This window comes from Plectrocnemia conspersa, unplaced genomic scaffold, assembly GCF_051122295.1.
Source record: "Plectrocnemia conspersa isolate PC_06_02 unplaced genomic scaffold, ASM5112229v1 ptg000001l, whole genome shotgun sequence".
NCBI classification, from domain to species: Eukaryota; Metazoa; Arthropoda; class Insecta; order Trichoptera; family Polycentropodidae; genus Plectrocnemia; species Plectrocnemia conspersa.
The window spans coordinates 4,540,286-4,558,019 of record NW_028277165.1 but is presented as its reverse complement, the minus strand read 5'-3'; the positions used below and the strand labels follow the sequence as shown (position 1 = coordinate 4,558,019).

Here is a 17,734-nt window from a genome sequence, read left to right as displayed (position 1 = left end):
TTTTTTTCGGTTTCATTACTGTTTTATTTTTTAAATTGTTTTTTTTCTTCTTTGCTTTATTTATCTAGATATTATATGTCGTCAAAATTATCATGACATGATATGACGTCAAAATTATCACGAGCGCGTTTGAGCCCGACAACACTGTAAAAACAATCGAATTTCATTCAAACCACTCTTTAAACACTCCTGGCACGAATACAAACAAAATGTGAAATTTTCAGCGAAATCGGTCCAGTAGTTTTTGAGTCTATATGACACATACATACGAACATTGCATTTTATTTATATATATTGGGTGATGCAAAAGTTATGACGTTTTTGTATTATCCTAGCAAAAATGTTTTTTTCTCGGAACCGATGATAACATATGTTTTCAAAATGTCTTTTGGTATAAAGGATACTTCCGCTCTACTTTCTATTCGGTTTTGTTCTAGTTAGAGTACAGTAGAGAACTTTTTTATTTTTTCAAAATATCATCAATTGTCAGCTGCCAATTTATTGACCATGTGTTGCTTTGAATGCGAGACAAAAGCACAACCCTTTTTGTATCGATTGGTGACTGGAGTAGAACTCGTAGTATATTTTTGGACTTGGACTTAATTTTATATACATCAACATAATTTTATTATCAATTAAAAAAAAATTGCGCTCCAAAGGAGTACCACAAGGATCTTATCTTGGTTCCATTTTCAGTATAGCAACTATTTTTTAAGACGTTTTTTTCTACCCTTGAATAAAAAAACTCGACTCGACTCTTTTGCCGAGTAATGAGATTTTTATGAATTAAAAATAATATTGTACAATGTACACAATTTTATGTTAGTTAGTTATCTTAGAATCTGCGTCATTAGGTATTTAGATTAAATTTTATTATCCATGTTAGATGCACAACGAATAATGTTTTAAACTGTCAGGATCTGTAAATACATACACACATACAATTATTTGCAAAATAAATAAATAAATTGAGACTTCGCCGTTTATATGTGATTTTATTGCACCGTGAAAATTTATGAAGTCGCGAGCACGAAACAATTTGCATAATAACGCCGCAAACGAAATAGTCCCACAACTTTTCGATCGCCCATCCTCCGTGTAAGTGAATGAAACGAGTGCTCTGAATGGACGTGTCTCCAACTCATCCAAGAACACAAATCTCCTCTCTGCGTCGGCGAACTCTGTTTGAGAAAATGAAACGCGACAAGCGTCCTTGCAGGTCAGACGTTTCCAAGCTCGGCCGCGCAGCTTTCGGCCTGCCCTAATTGAACCGTTGATTGGCAACGGTAGCTCATTGATGTCCAAGTTTCCCTAGATGGCGGTCGCTTTTGAGTCATCGGACTGGAGCACCTTAGGTGGCTGTGTCGTGTACACGCAATGCGGTTTGGTGAGGTGGGTGCGCAGTGTCGCTGACGCCTCGCTGCAATGCATGTTATAATAAATAACGCTTGTCTAGCAAGAGTAGTGAGTCAATTTCCGGATTATGCTTTTCAGCTGTAAAGGGTGATAAAGCGAGTGGGAAACCTGACCAATCCGCCGAGTAGAAGGTGTGTTGTTATCTGGAAGATGGACATACTCAGATTCACTGATGACTTAGACTTATAGTAAATTTAATCTATGTTAGATTAATAATATATAATAACACACAGAGCTTATAAAACATATTATTTATGTTGCGAGTCAGTTGTCACCATCCTTGATATTTGCGATGCTATTTTTTTGTGTATCATATAAACATGGGAACTCGGTAAAACATAGGATATTATCTGTATTTGTTATTTTAATATGTTTCTTCAACTATACGTTTTTATTTAGTATAAGTCTGTAGTTGATTTAGATCATTAGTAAAATATTGCTTATTTGCTTCAATATATTTCTTGTATGAAGATATAATAATATCGTTTGAGTTTTCAATAATGTGATTTTTCTTAAGAATAGTTATTATTTTCCCCCAGAAACAGTTAAAAATATATCTTATTCTTAAGTTGAACGTTTTTCTTCGAAAGATTTTCATAAAAAATATTGAAAATTTCGCCATTTTCCGAGCGTTTCCAGCGCTTTAGTCGAGTGCATTCACCCACGGTCCATTTTTTCGCAGTTCTCGTTGAAATTACTTATCTTAATCCACACCACATTCGGTCTGCACAACTGTACTATAATGGTATCGCTCCGTGTCATCTGTTACCCACGTACACACGGTTAGCCTGCTGCTTGCTACCTCGGCAAGGTTGACAGAAACGGTAGGATGGGCAATGCGTGCTAGAGCGACTCTCCTCCGGTCTCGATTTGCATTAAAAACCTGGCTGGCTGTTGCTGCATCGGTGACTCACTGTTTATACAACTGTTCTGGTGGTATCAATACCCGTTTTTGTTGTTTGCTTTCGTAAAATATGCTCGAATTCAGGCTTTCCACACGAACGCTGAGGACGGAGGAGGGAAATCTGTTTTAGCGCTCGGTCGATAAATGCTAATAATCTCGGCGCACACTCTCGGTTACAAAGCCACAAATCTGAATTGCTATGTATGCAAACCTCGGTCTAGTCTGGCTCGCTCAGGTGTCAAGAGCACGTGCTTAATCTAGACACCGTAGGAAGTGATGCTGGTCGATATGTAAATGCGTTTAATCTCACGCAGGAAGTCTGCGTGAGATTGCTTTAGCAAAACGCATCCGCTGCTTTTAACGTGGAACTTTGAACAATTGAAGTAGGTAAGTCTTTTCATGGGGCATTAAGGAAGTGAATACATCTGCGACCTTCTTATGAAACGCTTTCCATATGTGTCAATTTGAAAATATTATAATGCATTCCTGAAGTATGCTAGTATGTTTTTGTATAATAGCTCATTAGCAAAACAGTTGTTCAAATAATTTTCTACTTTTTTTCGCTTTAAAATATATTAGTGTATATGATGTGGTTAATTAATTTCCGGATTTACGTTGCATATCAAAATTCATAATTATACTTAGGAGCCTTAAAGTCTATCGTAATCAAACATAAAAACATGATTTAAAAGATCAAGTATTTTGTTAAGATAAACCATATTGAAAAAAAAAGTTTAAACTGGAATCAGCATGTATATGTTAATAATCTAAAAAAAATAGTAGTTCTTAACTAAGCTTTTTACAACTTAGTTTACGTATATTCTCAATATGTTTATTTATCATCTTCCTACGTATTTAGAAATAAATATGATATCTTACCATTTTTTTATATCTGAACTTCGTTTGTAAAGCGATGGGTATTACATTATTATAATATTTATTTTACTTTTATCATGGCTTTCGAGAAACAATGTGAATGGTAACTATTATATAAAAAATCTTGAATTGAAAACCGAACAAAGGACGACGATCAGATTTTTTTTCTTTATATTTATAACAAATCTCGTCGGTTGTGCGCACACACACGTGCAATATAAATCACGTTTCCCTTTCTCGGATCTTGTTCCCGCTCGCCGGCTATTTTTAGCCAATCCTTGATTTCCGCAGGTAAAAATTGTTACACAAAAACCGGTCCGATGAATCGAGCCCGCCAGATTAATCACTCGTCACCTGTGGCGCCCGCCATAGACCCTGCTCTTCCTGCGCACCAATGATTATAAATTCCTGGTGATTTACCACCACCGTGTCTGACCTTCGCGTCAGAGGGCTTATTATTTTTAGGGCAAAGTTTGCTAATAAATATTGAATATATTACGCAAATCCATAGACTGCAGACGTTTCAATCCAGTTTTCACTTTAGATGCGAAGAGAGAAGCGGCGGCTGGTTTGAACTTAAGTCGATCTCCTCTTGGTTGAGATTTTTTTTTCCGCCCTTTTTCTAAATAAATTGCCATTGGACGATAAACAGATTACGGACGGCCGTTTTAAAGATAAACCTGAATTCACAAGTTATCTTCTTTAAAGGCGAAATATTTTTAATCATTTCTGATTTATAGCGCAATCTTTGTGACTTGAGCTGGTGAAAGATTTTTCACGGTGGTGTTCCATTGTGATGAACAAACCAATTTTTTAACGGTTAAAATGAATTATCATAAATCAATTTGGCTTTTTTATAACTTAATATTATAGCATAAATTATTTCCTCATTTTTGATTTTATCTCCAACTTTTAAGGCATAGAAGGAAATATGTAATAAAACGACCGAATAGCATTCATGTGTACTTCTTAACGTTTCGTTAACATATAAAGTAACGAGAAAAATCTTCATCGTGCACTTTAAAAATTAACTCAGGATACACTGCATGGGCAGTAAGAGAGGTTCCAGATGTAGGCCAAGTACAAGAAGTGGAAGTAAGCCATTAAACGATGCGTTTGTATCATACATGGCCTCGCTACACTTGTTGAAACAATATTATCATAAAATTTGTCGTTCAAGCTCTTCATAAATTATAATATGGTCTTTTAAATCTTTGTGTTTTTTTTGTACTTTAAATTAAATAGAAGATATAACGCAATTTTTCAGTTGTAGGTATGTTTTTATTACATTTTAACGATTATACGTATTTTTTTTAATTTTTGTTATAAATTATTAAATTACGGCGATGTTCGCAAATAACTACGTTAACGCTAAATTTATAACATATATTAAATATAAATTACTTTTATCTAATTTTATTAATTGCTTCAATCTCTCATTTTAATTGCATTGCATCATATTAAATCCGAAGAACTGCATTTTTATAGTACATTATACATATTTAGAGGATTTAAAAAATATATACTATTTTTTAAGCAATTAAATTCTCTTAATGTATGATTTGAATTAACTAATATTTTCTTATTAAACGTCATAGTTATTTTTAGCACTATTCTTTTTCTTTGAATACATAGATGTTAACTATAAATAATCAAACAATGATAATTTCATGTTAGATTCTTACAGACATCGTCACTATTAATAGCTAAAAATCACTCTACTGAAACGTATTAAAACTAAATTTTACTCTCTTTATATTTATATAGTATCCGTATCATAAACAGCGAAAGTTTAATACCTTTCGTAAATAAAAAGGTAAATTATAAAGTATATGACCTACTATTTTATCTATTAGTTACTTTTCATTCGTGTGCATGAACATGAACGTTGCGGACATTCAATAATATCCACGTATGTAAATTCCTCCCGAATTAGAAAATCGTAATGATAGACATAGGTTCCGTTTTCACTCTTGGGTGATTGTACGAAAAATTGTAACGATTTCCGCATGTGTGCGCGCAAATAACGTATCGAATTGTATCAATTATTTTATTGGCGATCGAAAGTGTGTAGACGCTTTATTGAATAGTTAATAATAATTGGCATCAAAGCGGTGCTTTATCCGCATTATCTTGAATTGCGGTATCAGCGGTTTCAGTTTCTGCGGTGTGTGGCGCCTTATTGACTTGTTTTATAGTAAATGTATTTATTAATCCAATACTTTGTATATACCCAGATATGCCCAGCAAATTTTGTTCTCTTAAAATTTTATTTTGATCAATGAATTTGCTTTATATATATATAAAATCAATATAAAAAATAAAAAAAAAAATTAATCGCCATTAGTTTTCCGGAAAAGTGCCATCCTACCTGTAGGTCAGTGGGCAATGGGGTATTAAAAAATAATAAAAAAAATTAAGATATTTCATATATTACAACACATTTAATAGTTGTTAATATGTAAATTGTCACAAAATTATCAATAATAAATTTTAACATTTAAAAATATTTAAAAAAATTAAAAATTTGCTTAATGGTAATCGATAAAACATTTGGTGTGCAATCCAACATCACATTTTCTACACCTTGTCATACATTTACAGTGGCAATGTGCACATTTGGTTTGTTTTTGATGAATTATAATTAGATGGTCCATTCTATCGTATCGTATGTCAATATTTTTTTTTGCAGATACTCGTCCTTTTACATGTTGTGAATTTTGTCCATATCCTTCTAATATGTTGGTCACAATTCGCCTACAGAAATTCAAATTATCTGATCTTTCGCCCGTTTTTTTATAAATTTGCCATGCGTTTTGTTCTACAGTATCAAGAATATGTGTAATAATGGGAAAATATAATTTTTTCCTCTTATAGATGTTTTATATAAACTTACGTTCTGATCAACACGATCTATTCCACCCATAAATTTATTGTATCGATTGAAGTCATTTGGCTAGGATACCTTTATAAATTTACGGTCTTTTTGAGAATACCTAGTATAAAATCATTGACAAATAATTTAATTATGAGACCATCAATAAATAAGTCAAAAATATCCATCGGACTTGGATTATTATTTACAAAGTGCATATTTGGCCATTTTTCATATGTAGGTTCTAATATCAGCTAATTTCTATTCTACTATTTTTTTCTTCTTTCTTGCTAATTTGGTTTTCTCTTTAGAAATAATGGAAAAAGGAACGTTAAAATCACTATCACCATCACTAAAATTGTTTCTCATCACTTGTTCACCTTCAAACAATAGTTGGCCGGTAGAAAGACTGTTTATTGAGTTTTCATCTTTATTTCCATTATCTTCATCAGTTAAATTTCCATCATTTTCGTCAGTTATATTTTCACAACTATTTATCGGAGGCAGTATATTAATTATACTTTTATCCTGGTTTGCATTTCTCAAATATTCTACGATCTTGTGTAATTTCATATTCCTAAAAAATAAAAATAAAAAAGCCGCTTCCCACTGTCCCATGTGTAGGACAACGATGTTTGGTACCAATTTACTACAATAACCGATGTATCAATAAACAAAATACTTTCAGAAACTATTTGCTTAGACTAATATTAAACTGAAAACATTTATTTTATAAAAATATAATAAAAAGAAACTCACTTTGGACGACTCATTATCAATAATTTCGACGCGAAAAAAACAGCATAACTTCAACAGACGACAAACAACACTATACTTAACAATATTCCGGATTTTATTGTTTGGGATTTATTATTAGACCCTTTTTATGAGTTCATTCACGTTTTGACTCGTGTAAAAGTAATAAAAACGTCATAATTATAAAAAACAGTGACACAAGTTTAGTGTCCTACCCATGGGACAGTGGGCATATCTGGGTTAATAAGATACAATTAAAATTATTATTGGATCGATTTAGACGATTGTATGTATTAAAGAATTACTTAAAAATATAGCTCATATTTAAACATAAAGTTTAAGTTCTATACCTGTACGAAAATAATATGTGACATTAATTTAACTAGAACCATTTCTTGCTATATTTTTTTTTACGTATTTCTATGAATGTTTTTTCTTAATCTTTTTTTTTCTGTTTAATTAAAAAAAGCTTGACATCACAATATTTGCACATATATCGTTTGTTATTTACTTAAACAACACAACGTTTTTATATGTTGCTTATCTTTCTCATATGTAAACGAGAATAATTTATCCTTAAAGCTCTAAAATTATTCACTTACGTTAGACGTGCCAATAGATAATATTGGGGATCAAAAATATGAAAAAAATGCAAATACAATTTATCCTTCGTTCCTAAAATAATATATGAGTGCATTTTAAGTATATGTATTATTGGCATATTGTAACATTTGTTACAAAGAGATTTCACTGTATTTAATGGTGGTCATCAACGTAGATGGGACATTTAAATCCTTTAAATAATAAATTTTCTGATCGTTACTTTGACACGCTTGAGTTTTTAACACATTTTCGCAGTACACAAACATATGTTTTTAGTCGCGGTAGTTGCATTACTTCCTTTTTTATGAAATTTATTCTTAGCCATTAAACTGGCTAAAACATGTTGAAAGTGCAATGATAAAAATATGTTTCGAACAAAAGACAATTATTTAAGACCATCTGCAAATTTCTAAGAACTTTTAAAAATGGTACGGGTAGTATCCATATTTGTATCCTAGTACCTTTTTGCTATGAGCGTTGGGATATAATTTATCACATTCTTGGCGTAGCGTCGATACCTAATGAAGCATTAGTTCGGTGATTTTTGTGTGCCTTAGAGAGTCGCAATCGCATCCCTTGTCGTAGCCAGAGCGTCAGCGCTTGAGAACGCTCCTTTTACACGAGCAAAGTATATATTACTTTGTTTTATTTTTACTTGTAGCGCCTTGTTGTTAAACTGTAAAGCATTGCACATTTATGTTTATTAACTAAATAAATTTAAAAAAGTGACAACTAAAATATAACCTTTTCCCAAAAATTCATAAAAAACATTACTTCGATAATATTGCACAAGTATCACATTCCTGTATACACATCAGATTAAGCTTATCGGTAAAACGGCGTTTATTTACGATCCTCATATGCTTATTTTATTTCTCTTATATAAAAATGCACATAAAACCATGGCACATGGCACAAAAGGACCAAAATCGGCACTCGTTCGCGTGTCACTGGCCATAAACGACCCACAGCGATACAATTTCTTTACGCTACGTAAATCGCGTGCTTTTCGACAAACTGCAGTACCAATATTCTACTGCTTCTCTCACTAAACTCTCACAAAAGAAAAATCGCCACAAAGCATGATCGATCGTATGTTTGCATTCATAGGCAAAGTTCACACGCGCAAATGTCGCTTTGAATGGGTGAGAAAATAGAAAGTGGGCCCAGAGTAAACATCTCTTAGAATCGTTAATGAGATTCTATCAGATATAATCAACGGCTTGTTTAAGGGATTGAAAGGTTAATGGTGGAATTGTTTATAGCTCAAACGGAGGTCTGTGGATCAATTGTAGAACGTGGAACTCGATCTAATACGTAGAATCCGAAACGACTTTTTGATTGTGACTGACGTGACTGTGCAACGGCATAGGGTTCAATAATGCAGCAGCGCATTAATTTATATCAATTAAACGATGATTCAATGCGTTTTAATGCGATCTGATCGCCAAAGAACGCATTAATTCAATTGATCGAGTTGTTTGTCACGTATTTTAAGAGACAACGCTAAATGTGCACATGTCTATTGCGGCGCCGTTAAATTGAACCAATACAGTTAATTGCAGGGCCGCTCGGGCCCTGGAAAAACAATGATTCCGGGCCTCATGACAAAATGGCACTTTATATGTATTTTTAAACATCGTTATTTAAGCACATCTAAACCAAATTTTGCCCAATAGGAGAGCACAAAAAAACAATTATCACTTCTCAGAAGTCAAAAATTTACGTCAAAAGCAATAAAATCGTGCCGTCGCCGTTGCAGTGAAAACGCTCGTTACCGAGCGTTTCCACTGCGACGGCGTCGACACGATTTTATTGCTTTTGCCGTGAATTTTTGACTTCTGAGAAGTGATAATTGTTTTTTGTGCTCTCCTATTGACCAAAATTTGGTTTGAATATACTTTAATCAGCCATCTTATGTTCATAGTAATAATGATAAGGATAGCTATCATATTTTTAAAATATACAGTAATATAGAAATGCAGACAAACTGTGAAGCAATATGTGATATGCGATGTCTGTCTGTACTTATTCTTCCGCTTATTTTCCGCTAAGAGATGAGTTGCCTTATTGTGTACTTAAGGCTTAAAAACTATAATTAGTTTTAGAACTTTCATTAGGTTAGGTTTGGGTTTGAACAGCAAATAGGCGTTTCACAACTGTCAAATTTTGTTTCATAGACATTATTGAGCAGCATATTAGCGCCTATCAGTTAAATTATATTTTCGCTAGTATAAATATATATCTAATGATGAAAATATATTTGGACTTGACTAGTGAAAATATAACTTGACTAAAAAATACATATTCACTGAAATATTTATACATTGTATATAAATAAATAATGATAAGGATGTAAATACACCCATACCTCGCTTTACGGCCTAGATACGTTCCACGAAACTTGGCCGCAAAGCGAAAAGCCGTATAACGAATCAATTATTCTAATACAAATTCATATAAATTCAATGGGATCGGTTCCAAATTTGTTAAATATGTAACATGGTTTATCATTTAAAATGCATTTTATCTTTTTATTTCATTTAAATCAAAAATACATACATAACAAGTACATACATTTGTACATAAAATAATAACAGACTCCAAAAACCAACAAAAATCAATAAACAAAAATGAAACAACTTCATGTTACATAAAATATGTGTATGAATACATACATAATTTTTTTAAAATGGCTTTAATCTGAAGACGATGAAGAAATGGTAACCTGCAGATCACTGTCGTTCTCATTTTTCGGTGGTAAGGATGGGCCTGGCTTAAAAAAATTGTCCAACGTTGTTTGTCTTGCCTTTTTGTCTCTTTCGTTCTTCAGTGATTAATAATAGCTAATGGCTGAGTTAATTCCTCGAGAAACTTTAGCGCTACGTTCGACGTCAGGATCGTTTTCAAGGAAGATGTTTATTCCTTGTTCGAAATAGGAAAAAGCTTTTGACAATTTTTTGGATACAAAAGTCTCTGTCTCTTCATCAAATGCCGGTTCTGCGTGCAACTGAATATGAAAGGGGTTCCCTATCAGCTTCAAGTAGATCAAGCACATCACGTTCGTTCAAACCTTCAAAGTCTAGATCATGTACTAGATCCAAAATGTTTTGCCTAATTTCAGGAAGGCAATTAACTTCTGCATCAGTACTTTTTACACATTCTGGCCATATTTTTTCTAAACATGGTTCATTGTTGTTAATTTTAATTCCTTCCATGATTCACTGATGCTGTCAACAGCATCCTTGATGTTATAGTTTTTCCAAAATGTTTTGATTGAAGATTTACCATCGGTTTCCCTTATAAGTTGTCGGAAAGTTCGGCGTAGGTAATATGCCTTAAAAAGTGGCTATTGCGCCCTGATCCATTGGTTGGATCAGAGCTGTTGTATTTTTCGGAAGGTACTCAATCATGACATCTTCAGATAGTTCGGATAAATTAGTAGGATGCCCTGGTGCATTATCCAAAATTAGCAAAGCCTAGTTGCTTTAGTTATTGTCTCGCAAATATTTTTTCTCTTCTGTGCAAAAGTGATTTTACTCATCCAAGCTTTCTTGTTGGATCTCCTTATGACGGGTAATTGATTTTTATTTAGTCCTTTAAGAGGCCTTGGATTTTCGGACAAATATATTAAAAGTGGTTTGAGCTTAAAATCACCCGCGGCATTTGCACCAAGTAGCAAAGTTAATCATTCTTTAGACACCTTATAACCAGGCGCAGATTTTTCGGTTTTTGAAATGTACGTGCAATCAAGCATTCGCTTCCAATAAAGCCCTGTTTCGTCTACGTTAAACACTTGTTCAGTTTTATGACCACCTCTTTCAATAATTCCCTTCAAAATGTTGAGATATTCCTTAGATGCGGCCTCATCGGCGCTAGCTGCTTCACCTTTCATTTTAAAATTATGCAAATTAAATCTACTTTTAAATTTTTTTAAAATCGACATCGAAAAAAGAGTTTTTTTGCCGTTATAGCGAAACATTTTAGGCCGTAAATCGAAAACGTGCCTTAATTGAAGAGGGCTGTTATAGCGAAAGGCCGTATAAAGAGCGGCCGTATAGCGAGGTATGGGTGTATATGTATATATTACTACATATAGAAAAGTTGAAATAATATAATTTTACTAGCAACTGTCAGATAATTTATATTCTCACTGGTAAAAATATATATCTACTGGTGAAAATGTACCCCGATATGATTTTACAGAAATGACGTATTTAAAAAAATATTTTCGGGATAGATTCGAGACTGTTTTTTCTAGATTTTCCTTTAGGAATAAGCACATGAAACTTCATGTGTTATTTATTTATTTTGCTGCATTAAATCTAGTTGTAAAATTATCGATAATACGATGTATAAAAACATTAAATTTATATAATTCAACTGGTGCTGTTGTTGATTTTTCGTAATTTCTTTGCATTTTCCCTAGAATACCTAAATGTACTGCTACTAATTTATATTCGTTAAATACTTCCTCTCATGTCTAATATTTTTTAAATGTTCAAAAAGCAATAAAGTCAACAATAATTTGAAAGCAAATTTTAACACAAACTACAATCTGTCCCTTTGAATAATAATGTTTATTGTAAAAGTGTGTGCTTTTGAAGGCAATGTTCCGCTCCTTTATTTATTGTATAATATGTATAAAAATGCTAAAGGAACTTATACCTGAAATACATCAGTATATAGGTACATCTCAAACAACTGTAACTTTTTTTACAAATATATTTTTGCTATGATTTTTTTCAAAGTTGGGCATTTCAAGGAGAACGGGGCCCAGGTATTTGTCTCCTCTCCCTCCCCTCTCAGCAAGCCTGGTTATTTTTAGTGTTAATTGTGAAACACGTATTAGAGACAATATAATACTTTTCTACAGAATGTTATTATTATAATTTTTGCTCAACAGAAAGAATATGTTTTAAATTTATAGTTGTCTATACGAACACTCGTTGATCTGCATATTCGCGAGGGATAACGCCCTTATGAATATAATTAAAATAAGTGGAAGTAATCAGACTAATTGCGCTTACTATAATTTTCATATCAAAAATTATCCTAACATATCAGTGTAACCAATGGCTATTCTTGAATGCATTAGTGAACCAATCAAGATCAATAAATTCATGTATTCTCGATTTGCATATGGATAAATTGAACAATCATCTTAACGATTGGATCAATTTATCCTTTGTGCTAATTTCAATTCAGTTTTATCAATCCTTTCTGCGTCCCATTTATAATCTGTGGATGCAACCGATGCTTTGTTTCATCGCAGCAATCCACTTCTCTCATCATCATATTCAATTGGTTCTAGTAGATAAACGATTTACATAGCACCCAGTGTTGAGTGCATCCGCTATGATTGGAACAATATTGATCCTTATGGTCTACTTAGACTGCAGTGGTTGCCAACCGTGAATTTTCTCGCGCCTATTAAACGTATTTTTCGATAACAACCGACCCGCTACCGTTGTGGTAAGATTTTCTCACGATTATTAAACTCAGGACCGGTTCGTCGTCGGATGAAACAGCGAAAGTAACAAGTGTGGTGCTGTGGGTAATATTCTTCTCTAACTCACCCATTGACGATTATATCCAAGGCTGTTTTCACACACGCGCTTATAGCGGTTTCATTCAACGGTCGTAATGCGACTAACATGATTTTGCCATCTCATTGACGATGTACGCACGTAGGTACCACTCGGTGCAATAAATATAAACAAAACATCTCGGTCGATTGTTGCCGAGTAAATATGGCGCTGGAGAAACTGTGTTGGATTTATGGGAATGTGGAGAGAACGAGAGGGATTCGAGTGCTTGTCTTCATTAAGTGGTATGTTTACCTTATAAGTGTATATCTGTATATCAACAAATCGTTATAAAATATATGTGTAATTTTTCAAAAAAAAAATAATAATTGACATGTAAGATTTGTATGTTTAACCAATTATCTGAAGTTTATTTAGAGATTTTCATTCAATTTTATGGAAAATATGCATTAAATAACGACAACTAATTACTTCGTGGGGCATATTTTTTTACCTGTATAAAATTTAAATTATTACAATATAAATACAAGGGTCCCAAATCTCAGATTGACAATTACAGGCCAATAGCTTTGATCTCATCACCTGCAAAATTATTTGAAATTGTTTTGCATAAATACATTTTTAATCATTGCAGGTGTATGCTTCTCGACCAACAACATGGTTTCCGTAAATCTCGATCCACTGTCACTAATCTAATGGTTTTGTCTAACTATGTTTCAAAATCATTGGACTCTGGTGTACAAGTGGACGTCGTATACACAGATTTTGAAAAAGCATTTGATAAAGTTAACCATGCTTTACTTGTAAAAAAGTTATCTAATTTCGGGTTTTCTGAAGATTTCATAAATCTATTCTCAAATTACTTGACCAATAGATATCAATTCGTCAAGTATAATAACTCTTTTTCAGAACGATATAAGACCCCTACTGGAGTACCTCAAGGATCCAATTTGGGTCCATTGTTGTTTTTATTGTTCATTAATGACATAGAAACAGCAATAGAGCATTCAGATTTTTTATTATATGCAGATGACTTGAAAATTTACAAGAAAATGCATTCGATTTCTGATTCCCTCGACCTACAGGAGGATCTCAACTCTATATGGAAATGGGCTTGCTATAACCAATTGCCTTTCAGTGTAAAGAAATGTCACACAATTTCATTTTCAAGGTCGTTAACGCCGGCAAAATATTCATACCATCTAGGTGGATATTTTCTGGAAAGGTTTTCTTCAACTAAGGATTAAGGAGTGACTTTCGAAGAACGTTGGAAATTAAGCCAGCACATTGCAGAGACTCATAGCAAATCCTTAAAAATGCTCGGTTTTATCTTGAGAAATGCGCGTTACTTCAGGAATACTTTAGTATTGCGCACTCTTTATGATACTCTAGTCCGCAGCATACTAGAAACTAGCTCCATCATTTGGATCCCAGGCGTAATGAATCAATGTAATGAATTGAAGCTGGAAAAAGTACAACGTAAATTTCTTCGATATTTATACTTGAAGGAATACGGGTATTATCCGTTCTTGTTTCCCAGTGCTTTTATTTTAGGAGCCCTGGGATACGTTTCTTTGTCGACTCGCAGAAATGTTTATGTAATTAAACACTTCTGGAAATTGCTCAAGGACATCGTAGACAATCTTCAGTGCTCGAGCAGCTTCAAATGTGGGCTCCTGAAGGTGGTTATAGTTCTCGGTCGCGTCCTCTATTCTTGCCTGTAAAGTCTAGAACTGGAGCACTTGCCAACTCTTCTCTGGCCAAGGCTATTCATCTGCTCAATTCTGTCCATAGAAATATTGACATTTTCTCTTGCACATATGGAGTTTTGGTTCAGTTCGTGTGGGACACCTGTTGAGGTGATTTGTGTCTGTTGTTTTGTCTTGTTTATATTTGTATGTATTATGATGTATTTGTACTTTTGACTATCGTGACGCATTGGGTTTGCCTGTCAGGTCACGATGGTTATAATTTTAATAAATAAATAAATAAAAGATTATCACAAATATGAATTGTATCTTATAGTCTACAAATTACTCAAAAAAATGGCAAACTTTTTGAGCAGTGTATTTTTTCGTATTGTTTTAATTGATTGCTAAGAAATATTGTATAAAGAGCAAATAGGTAATTTTTTATAACGAACCATATTTATTTTCGGAAAGAAAGACGAAAATTTAGGAGAATATTTTTTTCTAACTAGTCTGATGTTGAGATATGTTAAATTAGATCATATGATCGATGTACGTTTGAAATTAGATAAATATATATGTATTTCCCATACTGATTTTATTAACCCCTGATGTATTAAATTCATAAATATTTTAAAATAAAATAGACTAAATAGTGAAAGATCTGCTTTAGTTATTTAAAAATATACTGGTAACCCAAAGGTTGCAGGCTCGAGCCACGGCAGCGAACTTAAATTTTTACTTATAAAAACCGCCCCTAGAATAAAAATTTGAATACATATAATAATTTATAATTATTTTATATATGTCACCGATACCCATTCTTTCAGTATGGTGGTTAATACTTATTTGTACAAATTTAATATGTCTGATTATTAATTATTATTTAATATTATATACAATTTTTTATTTATTTTATATAAAAAAAAATATTTTATATTATATTAGAATAAAATTAGCTTATAATGCGCTATGTTTATTGGTAAATGTCACATATCTGACATTGAATTTAAACATCATTTTTTTTATCGTATATTTCTATCAAATTAAGATTTTTTACGTTTTCCTTGCATTAAAAAGCATATCACGATTTTTGTTATGACAAGGAAATCCGTTTGACCTAATTTTCACTGTGAAAATGTACCACGAACGATATATAAATCTCTTTCACATAAAAAATCTCCACTTTGCGTGTAACACTTGAATACATTATATATTTTAACATCCCCTCGCGTTAATTGCCCTTCGGGTGACGAAGCACCCCTTGACAACATTAGCGTGCCCTTTTTTAATTAATCCATTAATCATTTTTTTATGTATTATGAGAAAAATTGTATATATGTATGTATTATCATCGCATCTAGTGAGTAGCATACAAATAAAACAAAACGTGCGTATGCATCTTGCGCACATACAGGATGTACCGCAATTTGGACAATAACATAAACCCTGCAAGCATTTCTGTTTATTAATGTTTCCGCCTTTATTGTGGACATAATTCAATCAGTACTTATTGAGTCGCGGGACGGTTGATTAAATACTGAAATAAATAAACGACAGCGATTGCGGAACGATACCACTATGTGTAATCATTGTGCTCAATGAAATGCATAAAATCGCCTTTTATGTAATGGCACGTGAATGAAACTTTTATTTCATTTTATTTAAACGTTCGTCCGTTGATTTTTGAAGGTTTCATGTCGTAAATTTGTGGCCGTAATAGCGAGGAACTATGTGTAAAATTTAAGTCTTAAATTATTCTATAAATAATTTATTATTATTAAAAATTAATTTTATTTATTAATTTAGCCCAATTTGCAAGTACTAAATAAGTAGTAAAATAACATACTGAAATTAAAGTATGTAGTCAGTGACATATGTTTTATTAATTAAAAACTATTATTATAGCTTAAATCAACCATGTTTTTCAATATAAAATAAAATCTAATACAGTGAAATTTCTTTGTAACGAATACCGAAATAACGAATCTTCAATTTATCTCCGAAAAAATGTTTTTATTGTAACGAGGAATGATCTCAGTATAACGATTATTTTGATCCCATAATACGATTTGACACAATATTTCTCCGAATTCAGTTCGTCCTTGACTTGGCGTGTCAATGTGTTTCGCCGATCCTTAAACTTTTTTTATAAAACATTTTTTTAACAATTTTTATTGTGTTTATTACAGTATCTTTAAAAATAGACGAAAAACGATCTGTCAATCTTGTAAGAGGTTATTTTGATGCTGTAGTAATACGGTAATTAAAAATATATCATCTTCCTTACATTCATATGCACGAATTTTCAGTATAATGAATTTTTTCTTTGGTCTCGTGAGTTTCGCTATACTGAGATTTCACTAAATATTAATCAAAATTACAATCCAATAATCCTTAGTAATTTTAATATCCTAGATATGATATAAAAACTATAGGATCCGAGTGTGTCTGAAAGTGGGGGTAATTCAGTCGACTTGGCCAGCTTTGAGCGCTTCCGAACATTGTCGGCAAGCGGACCGAAGTCAAAGGAACCGAAGTCAGAACTGCTCTTCCGAGCGCGAGCGGTGAGATACTTCCCCTTTCGCTCTCTCGCGTGTTAAGCGACGAAAGTGAGAGAAATAATGATATGGTGTTTTGCAAACTGAGATATAACGAGTAACTCGGTTAAATTTCAGTATGCGCGTAGGCGTCATATGGTTAACACGCATGTCAAGCGCTGCGTCGTGGTCATGTAGCCAAGTTATAATACCACATGCTTATCAGAAACTTCAACAGACTTTTACTGACTTCTTTGAATATTTTAGGGCACCAAAAGGGATTAATTATATTTTTTGATACTATATTCTTCGTTATTATATTTATTTTCATATAAAATTAAATAATTATAAAATAATTAGCGGTACTTGATTTTGTTAAAAACAAATCATTTCGAATATCCTTATGTATTTTCTTAGATCGGTTTATATAAATGTCACACCATAACGAATTCTTATTTAGAATCGATGGCGACAAATTCTAGGATAGTCACAGATGTGGTGTTCGTATTCTGAAGTATCATTTTTAT

At 32.7% G+C, this 17,734-nt stretch overlaps 1 protein-coding gene and 1 long non-coding RNA gene across 2 annotated transcripts in view; both read left to right on the top strand.

The window, feature by feature from the left end:
• LOC148238520 (GAS2-like protein pickled eggs) overlaps positions 1–17,734 on the top strand; it is a 161,264-nt gene that overhangs the window by 82,987 nt on the left and 60,543 nt on the right. The window lies entirely within an intron of this gene.
• LOC148238522 (uncharacterized) lies at positions 152–8,187 on the top strand. Its single transcript, XR_015811466.1, has 3 exons — positions 152–3,171; positions 3,232–5,421; positions 7,054–8,187. It is a non-coding gene; the product is annotated as an uncharacterized LOC148238522 (long non-coding RNA).